We start from the raw sequence: 9,777 nt of genomic DNA, 5'->3' as shown, positions 1-9,777 counted from the left end.
GCTAACCCATGGGATCGGATGGGGTTAGGCTGGACTGATGGATCCGTAAATCGAGACTCAATTTCTGTTATTACGATAGATAAAGTAAATCCCGGATAGAAATTGTTCTATGGATAGGAATCAACGGCTGTGCCTCCTTGGTGGGGAAAAAAGCGTTGATCCCAATGATCCAAGTGCAAGTTTCTTCCTTGATCTGACCAAGTATCTTTATAGATGCAGTCGGATCTGTTTGATCAGTAAGGGTTTTGACTACGTTAGAGTAAAAATTATCCTGGAGGAATCGCCCGTGCTTTCCGGATAAGGGAAGTTTTTCCGGGTCTGGTTTTGGAAAAACCGACGGATTAGTCTTTTGTCCGGATATCCGTGGACGAGGCCCCGAGTGTGGGACCCTGCCTCGCGCAAGAAGTGCTACTTCCGCTGTTAGTACCCCGAATCCGTTGCGCGGTGGGAACAGGGATCTCACAGTTGGTATCAGAGCGTTTGGTTAATAAAGATCAACTGAGAAGACAAATATGTCAAAAATTTATCAAGAAACACAAAAAGGTTGTAATTGTGTGATATAAGTCATACAATTTGATATTTAAACTAAAATTCGTAAATTGGTAATTGGGTCTTCAGATGGAAGTACCGCAATTATATAGAATCCCTGACTTGCTTGAGGCCTAGACATGATGGTATTTACCTTATAATTCCAAGGGCCGTGACTACCCGTATATACCGAGAGTATACTGCAGCTCTTTACTGACAGTATATACGAGTAAATCTAAGACTTGAAATTTTAAGCGTTAATGCTATCCAGATGATGAATTCGAATGTGGTTGATATGATTTTTAATTCTGTTTGAGGACTGATGAAATTGATTTGGATTCTGATTGAAAAATGATGATTTTCGAAATTTAGTTGAAATGTAATAAGCTGAACGAAACCACATGAGGATGAATGGGATGAGTCCCTGTGATGATATTCATAACTGGAATGATGATAATGATTTCAGCAAATCACTATGAGATTAGTAGATTGTGCTGTCAAAGTGCTACTGTTAACACTTGACTCGGTATATCAAGTTAAGGGATGACAAATTGAAAACTTGCTTGACTGAAATTCCGTGGAGGAATGTTCAGAAAGAAAAAAATTTCGATCTGATGGACCATTATCGTGTTAAAGATATGAATGATATGATCTAAAATAAATTGTTATTTAATGATGAGTTCTATATAAGGGATATTTATCCCCGTATTCTATTGGGTTGACCAGAATATAAGGAACCCTAGAATAAATTAGATCTTAAGAAAAAGAATTGTCCTCTACTTGGCGAGATGAGGACATCTCGCACTTTTTTAAGTGGGGTAGAATGTAAGATTCCTCCCCAGCCTTCGAGGTATACAGGAGTAAGAATCTCCCTTTTTGATCTCTAAAATAAAAGAAAGATTCTGTTTAAGAAAGAAAGACCCTTTCCCTAGAATACTTCTCAGGAGTTCCACCTGTTTTAAGGATTCAGAACAATGAGTTCAGAAGTGAGAATCGATGTTTTGGATATCAAGGTTTTGGTCTTCATTCGAGTACGGTCCAAAAGAAGTTCTTTATCTCTTAGGAAGTATAAGAAGTTATTCCCAGATATTGTGGACCAAAGAAGGTAGGTAACTTAGCCTACGAACCTCTTTTATCTTCTCATCTCAAGGTTCTTAATGCTTTCTATAGAAATATGTGCCAAACCCAAATCAGGGAAAGACGGTAAAACTTCAGTGGCAAGTTACCGTTGGCTTCTAAGTTACGCTAGCTCCTTCCTTTATATAAGTCGTAACTTTTACTTGTCGCTCACAGTAATCTTACTTCCATCGATCTCCTTTCTTTCTTAATCTCCTTCATGGCTTGGCAACAAGAACTAGTTTTATCCATAATGATTCCTCACCTTCAAGACGCAAGTGAGTCTGTGAAGAAGGATTTTATAGAGCAGTATGAGCGCTCACTTTTCCCTCACTTGGGAACTTCTGTAGCGCAAACCAAATGGCGGACCTATCAAGACATAACTAGGGTAACACCCTGGGGTCAGCAACATTTTCGTAATAATGTCCGCTTGGCCATGGCTATTGAAGCTTTGGGATTGGGTCCCCGATACTACTGCATCATGAGATCAAGGCATCCTGGGTTTTCTGAGCGGGTCTTCTTACTGGCGTGTTTTCTTCCTCATGAGAAGATATGCCTTTACCCCGTTTTTGGCTTGCCTCTCAAAGGTCCTTTTGTTAGAACACCTCATACCACTGAGATAGGCGCAGCAATAACCCACAGAATCATTCCCATAGATGAGTTACCTTATACTTGTGCAGCTTGTGAGGACTGCTTTTGTGATCATATGATGGACGGGCTTATGGAAGTGTAAAGAGTTCTTCTATCTTTACTGTATAAGTTCCGAGAATGAATAAAGTTTAAATCTTGTTCTTATTTTAAATCTTGCTCTCTTTAAGATGTTTCTTGGTGGTTAATCTTGATTAAAATTTTTCTCTAAGTCTCATATTCGTGAATCTTGCGAAATTATCACAAGTTGCGAGATGAGGACATCTCGCGTTTTTTAAGTGGGGTAGAATGTAAGATTCCTCCCCCAACCCCTTTTTGATGTCTAGTATCTTCCCCTGTAATCAACCCTCTTCAGAAATATAAAGATCTTGTTTCTATCTGTTTTAGCCTAGAGAGAGAAAAATATTCTAGAGAGAGAATATTCAGATTTTGAATATTTTTGGATAGAAAAATATCTCTTATAATTCAGATGAGTTCCCCTGAAATAGAAATTCAAAAAGAATTTTCCAATGTGCAATTGGAATTAATTGGAAATAGGTATAAAGAACCTTAGTCTAAGGGTCTAGATTTTCAGAAATCTTTAGACTATGGTCCAATTAAGGTTCCTATGGGCCAATAGCATCAATCCATGTGTAGGGAAGAGATAAATCCAAATTTGTAAAAAAGAAGATACCCAAAAATGAGTAAATGCTCACATGAGGTGAAGAGTTAAAAATGTACAGGTTTATTAGTAAAAAACTATGTGTAATATTAAAAATATGAGATATTTTGGGTATAATGATTTTATTATGACACATATGTAAGGAAGGGGAGTCCCTTAAATGCTCACATAAGATGAAGAGTTGAAAATGTACAAGGTTTATTAGTAAAAAACTATGAGCAATATTAAAAATATGAGATATTTTGGGTATCCAAAAATGAGTAAATGCTCACATAAGATGAAGAGTTGAAAATGTACAAGGTTTATTAGTAAAAAACTATGAGCAATATTAAAATGATTCCATTATGACACATATGTAAGGAAGGGGAGTTCTTTAAAGGAGGTGCATATTTCACATAAGATGAAGAGTTGAAAATGTACAAGGTTTATTAGTAAAAAAACTATGAGCAATATTAAAATGATTCCATTATGACACATATGTAAGGAAGGGGAGTTCTTTAAAGGAGGTGCATATTTCACATGCTTGAATGAGTTTTAAACTCATAAAAATTGAGATATTTCATCTCTCCTCTCTCCTCATTCAAGTCTAGTTCCAAAAAGTTAGCTTAACTGACCTAAAAATGGTCAAATATTGACCAAACTGATTTAGAAAATTCTAGAATCAGTTTGTTTGGTTAGGAGCTCAATTTTTCCTATAAATAGAAGCCTCCCCCTTGTTGAAAAATATATAGTGTTTATGCATCGTTACTCTACTCCACCTAAGCCAAGAACTGTGAATTCATTTAATAATTCACTAGTTTTTGGAGCTTCCCTCTTTCTTCAATCCCCATTAGTGGCTCCATCAACATACTTAACCAATTGATTGGTTGGGGGCCTCTACCGTGAACAAAGAATCAAGCAAGTTGTAAGGTAATTAGTGAATATTGATCTTTCTATAATTTCTCAATGTTTCTCTCTTCTCAACCCCTCTCAAGCTTGAGAAGTTTAATTGGTATGGTTTTTTTTTAAATACTATTGAAGTTTGAATAGTAGTGAAGAGTTACATAAGTTAATAAATGCTATTGAAGTTAATTTTCATTTATGTTTAAATTCTAATGATTTTTATGTAAATTCTCTCTCTCACTCAAGAAATGGTCATACTCATGACCCGTTCTCAATCCAAATCAAGCTTTTCATAAAGCTTTTCCTTAACCCAAGATTAAGCTATGCTTGAGGCCAATTTAATGGCTTTTTTCTATGCTTTTAGTTTATGCATATTGATGATTCAATCCACTATAGATTAATGATCCAATTAGAGATCATTTTAATTATTTCCTTAATGATAAGCTTTATCCCTTAGAAAAAATTGAGATTTATCAGTCATAGCAGCGGAGCTATGGCAAAATTTTTATAAAAATTATGCATAAAATAATTTCATTCAAAGCATAAAAAGAGGACTTCCTACCATATTCTAGGAATTATCATCCTAGATTAATTGAAAGAATTTCATTATAATCATGGAGAAATTGAATTTTAATATCATGCATAAAGGATAATTTTTTTATATCAAAAGTGTTACTTTTATCATTTTTAATTTTCATGCATAGAAGTATGCATAAAGGAAAAAATTTTATATCAAAAGTGTTACTTTTATCATTTTTTAATTTTTCATGCATAGAAGTATGCATAAAGGATAATTTTTTTATATCAAAAGTGTTACTTTTATCATATTGGATTTCATGCATAGAGGTATGCATAAAAGTTGAATATTTTATTATAAAAGTGTTACTTTTAGCATAATTGAATTTCATGCATAGAAGTATGCATAAAAGATATGGGAAGTGATAAGATATGATAAGATGCATGTGGATGTGGATGTGGATGTGGATGTATGAATGTGGATGTATGGATGTGAATGTGGATATGGGATGTGGATGTATAAATGAGGATGTGAAAATGGAGATAAGCATGTAGATGTGGATGCATGAATGTGGATGTATGGATGTGAATGAGGATATAGCTGTGGATGTATGGATGTGAATGTGCATGTAGATATGGATGTATATATGTGAATGGGAATGTGGATGTGGATGTATGTATGCATGTGGATGTGGATATGGATGTGTATATATGAATGTGGATATGGGATGTGGATGTATAAATGAGGATGTGAAAATGGAGATAAGCATGTAGATGTGGATGCATGAATGTGGATGTATGGATGTGAATGAGGATATAGATGTGGATGTATGGATGTGAATGTGCATGTAGATATGGATGTATATATGTGAATGGGAATGTGGATGTGGATGTATGTATGCATGTGGATGTGGATATGGATGTGTATGTATGAATGTGGATATGGGATGTGGATGTATAAATGAGGATGTGAAAATGGAGATAAGCATGTAGATGTGGATGTATGGATGTGAATGTACTTGTAGATAAAGATGTATATATGTGAATGGGAATGTGGATGTGGATGTATGTATGCATGTGGATGCGGATATGGATGTGTATGTATGAATGTGGATATGGGATGTGGATGTATAAATGAGGATGTGAAAATGGAGATAAGCATGTAGATGTGGATGCATGAATGTGGATGTATGGATGTGAATGAGGATATAGATGTGGATGTATGGATGTGAATGTGCATGTAGATATGGATGTATATATGTGAATGGGAATGTGGATGTGGATGTATGTATGCATGTGGATGTGGATATGGATGTGTATGTATGAATGTGGATATGGGATGTGGATGTATAAATGAGGATGTGAAAATGGAGATAAGCATGTAGATGTGGATGCATGAATGTGGATGTATGGATGTGAATGAGGATATAGATGTGGATGTATGGATGTGAATGTGCATGTAGATATGGATGTATATATGTGAATGGGAATGTGGATGTGGATGTATGTATGCATGTGGATGTGGATATGGATGTGTATGTATGAATGTGGATATGGGATGTGGATGTATAAACGAGGATGTGAAAATGGAGATAAGCATGTAGATGTGGATGTATGGATGTGAATGTGGATGTGGATGTGGATGTATGAATGTGGATGTATGGATGTGAATGAGGATGTGGATGTGGATGCATGGATGTAAATGTGGATGTGTATGTACGGATGTAGGCATGTAGATGTGGATGCATGAATGTGGATGTATGGATGTGAATGAGGATATAGATGTGGATGTATGGATGTGAATGTGCATGTAGATATGGATGTATAGATGTGAATGAGAATGTGGATGTGGATGTGGATGTATGTATGTATGTATGTGGATGTGGATGTATGAATGAGGACGTGATAATGAATGTATGCATGTGGATGTGGATATGGATGTGTATGTATGAATGCGGATATGGATGTGGATATGGATGTGTATGTATGAATGTGGATATGGGATGTGGATGTATAAATGAGGATGTGAAAATGGAGATAAGCATGTAGATGTGGATGTATGGATGTGAATGTGGATGTAGATGTGGATGTATGGATGTGGATATGGATGTGAATATATGATATGTGATGTGAAGGAATCTGAAGTGAAGAGATGGAAAATGATATGATTGGATGAGTACACATATAAATGAAATGTGGAATAAGTAATGTGGATTGCATGAGGGATAATGTGGAAAAATGAGAGTTAATATAGAAATTGTATTTGTAAACTGTTTGTAAATGCTGTTTGTAAATGGCTGTTTTATGTCAAGAATGCTGGGAAAGCATTTTGACCGTCTTGTGATTAAGGTCGTGGAGACCTAACTGATAAAGTTGCAACTGCTGACGGAGAGTCAATGGAGGACGTCTCGCGTAGCAAGGTCGGCCGAGGTCTTGACCAGCCTCGGTTCGATTAAAATGGTGAGCTTTCGGTACGGTGGATGAGGGACCAAGGAAGCGGCCTATGAGTGAAGCGCTAGGTCACCTGCGAAGGATCCTAGAGGGTGCTGACCATACGGTGCTCGGGCTCTGGGTCGCCCAGGATACCCACGCGTGCGTCGAGGAAGATATTGGAACAAGGAGTAAGAGTTGTTTTGTGAAACCGGGCATGGATCTGGTTGACTGACCTTGCTGGTCCTCAACGGATGAGTCCATGGCTCTTTTATATGGATCTGTTGGTTGATCTTGCTGATCTTCAACGAGAGTCCATCTTGATAAGTGATTATATTGTTGAGTATTATGGGCTAGGAACTATTGAAACGGCCCCTGTGTGGACAGGTGGTGAGCGTTCTAGTTGCCAATGATGCCATAGATACTCTGATGAAGGAATGATGGGAAATTATGAATCAACTGGATAAATTGGGAGATTGTGATCAGTGGTACTATGGTTTCATTAAAGGATTGTTTTAAAGTTAGCTGATGCTAAGAAAAAGGCAATTTTCATATTGGGTGTGTAAGTGGTGTGGCTAGTTTTATGTTTGCATGAAATTCCGGCTAGGGGGCCTTGGAACTCTTTTCCTTGGTACCCGGGACAAAACCTAACCAAATTCCAAATTGGATCCCATCACTACAGTGGTTGGGCGGTTGGCTAACCCATGGGATCGGATGGGGTTAGGCTGGACTGATGGATCCGTAAATCGAGACTCAATTTCTGTTATTACGATAGATAAAGTAAATCCCGGATAGAAATTGTTCTATGGATAGGAATCAACGGCTGTGCCTCCTTGGTGGGGAAAAAAGCGTTGATCCCAATGATCCAAGTGCAAGTTTCTTCCTTGATCTGACCAAGTATCTTTATAGATGCAGTCGGATCTGTTTGATCAGTAAGGGTTTTGACTACGTTAGAGTAAAAATTATCCTGGAGGAATCGCCCGTGCTTTCCGGATAAGGGAAGTTTTTCCGGGTCTGGTTTTGGAAAAACCGACGGATTAGTCTTTTGTCCGGATATCCGTGGACGAGGCCCCGAGTGTGGGACCCTGCCTCGCGCAAGAAGTGCTACTTCCGCTGCTAGTACCCCGAATCCGTTGTGCGGTGGGAACAGGGATCTCACATATTGGATATTCGATTAGATTATAGTTTTAGGTGCCCAACTTTGCATATGATGTTTCATTAGAAGACCTTGAAGTGAAACTCCTTGGCTAACTATGAGAGATTGGCTATTCTTCTTGAAAAAATGCCTGTTTTCCAGCTAAAGCCAAGGGCGCCCACGACATGAAACTAGATAACCTCATCTTGCAACCACCCTGAGGTTACTTTAGGAATGCAAAAATCTCAAAAAACCCAAACTAGAATGCTTGGGTACCCTTATTCTCTTGATTGCTTGTACCTATGCATTGTTAACGTACTTTCAAAGAACGTGTGTCCTTCCATTCACGTATAAACGTCTTGAAGCGTTGGAATGAAGATGGACACTGCAACCCATACCATTTCTGAAGCATGTCTTCTTCGTATGCGTGTCTTTCTCAAGTTTATATGAACAGCTTATAGATATCGAACGAGCATGAACATAAAGGCTATGATTATATTGGATGTGAGGAATAGATGGACATCAACAAAGATCTCAGAGTACATTGCAAGGTAGATAATTCCAAATTCATTACCACATTTGAAACTAAGTTACACGTTATTCATCAAGCCATAGGATTTTTGTGCTCGTTTGTGTGAGTGAATTTTTAAAAAAACCATACATAAAGTATGGCAAGGAGTTGGCACAATTCTCCCCAAAATTCTATAAACATAGGAGAACATGCCCTTCCCCCATTTCCCAAATAGCACTTTCAATATCGAAAGTGGACCAAAACACCTTTAGTGTTGAAGGCGCCCATGAGTCCTACGTATCGATTCATGATACAAAACTCATTTTCAAATGTGTTAATGAATTTTTAATTTTCTAATTTGCAAGGTATTTTTGAATCTCCATCGAACATAAGAATAGGCTTTAAACTCATCGATTGCAAATGTCAGTCTAGCATTGCTTTCAAGTATGCTTTCAAATTCATGTTCATTTGAGTATTTGAAATATCCTCTACACTACACGAATGATGCTACCCAAGCACTCACACAAAACATGGTAAAAGAATTTTTTTAAAAAATAATCTTGTTTTGCAAGCTTTAGAGCATGGAGTGCACTTGGTTTCGATGATGATGATGATGTGTGTGTGTGTGTGTGAGAGAGAGAGAGAGAGAGAGAGAGAGAGAGAGAGAGAACTTGCTTGCGTTTATGCACCAAGACATTTTGTGCATGAGGTAGTTGGGGATTCTCAAGCATATACAAGCTTGCAAAATATTATTTCATAGAAATCCCTCTTGAAATTTTATCATGAATATGGTTCCCCTTTGCTATAGTGCGATCGGCGCTATCTATGCCTACGTCATGTTCTTCTCGGTGGGGTTTGGCCCCGTGGGGTGGGTGTTGGCCTTGGAGAGTCATGGCCTCTATACACCACTTGCAAGAACACAAGAAGAAGACACAATGGGATCAGATCTGGGGGACAATGTGTGGCGGCTAAGTCATGGCCTCTATACACCACCCTGTAGACACCTAAGAAGAAGACACAATGGGATCAGATTTGGGGACACTAAAATCCCATCTCCAAGGACACTAATCAACTCAGCAACAGTCCTCAGTCCTCCAGCTGACACCACCAGACACTTCAATACCCTCCCAACCTCCCTATTAGACCTAGCTACTTGCTTCAGTTGTCCTCTCCAGTCAGCACTAACCTCTAGCACCTTTAATCATACACTTAAGAGCTTCTCCTGACCACAGCTCCAGTAGCTGACCAAAATCACTCTCGGTTGTTGCTGATGCAGAAATGTCTAATTCTTCTCTTTGGAAAGAGTGACCCAAGAGCCTGAAACCTATTACGGTGAGGAGTACGAGACGA

Source organism: Cibotium barometz, chromosome 41 (genome assembly GCF_041138505.1).
Source record: "Cibotium barometz isolate CiBa-2024 chromosome 41, ASM4113850v1, whole genome shotgun sequence".
Lineage (NCBI taxonomy): Eukaryota > Viridiplantae > Streptophyta > Polypodiopsida > Cyatheales > Cibotiaceae > Cibotium > Cibotium barometz.
This window is presented reverse-complemented; position numbering follows the sequence as displayed.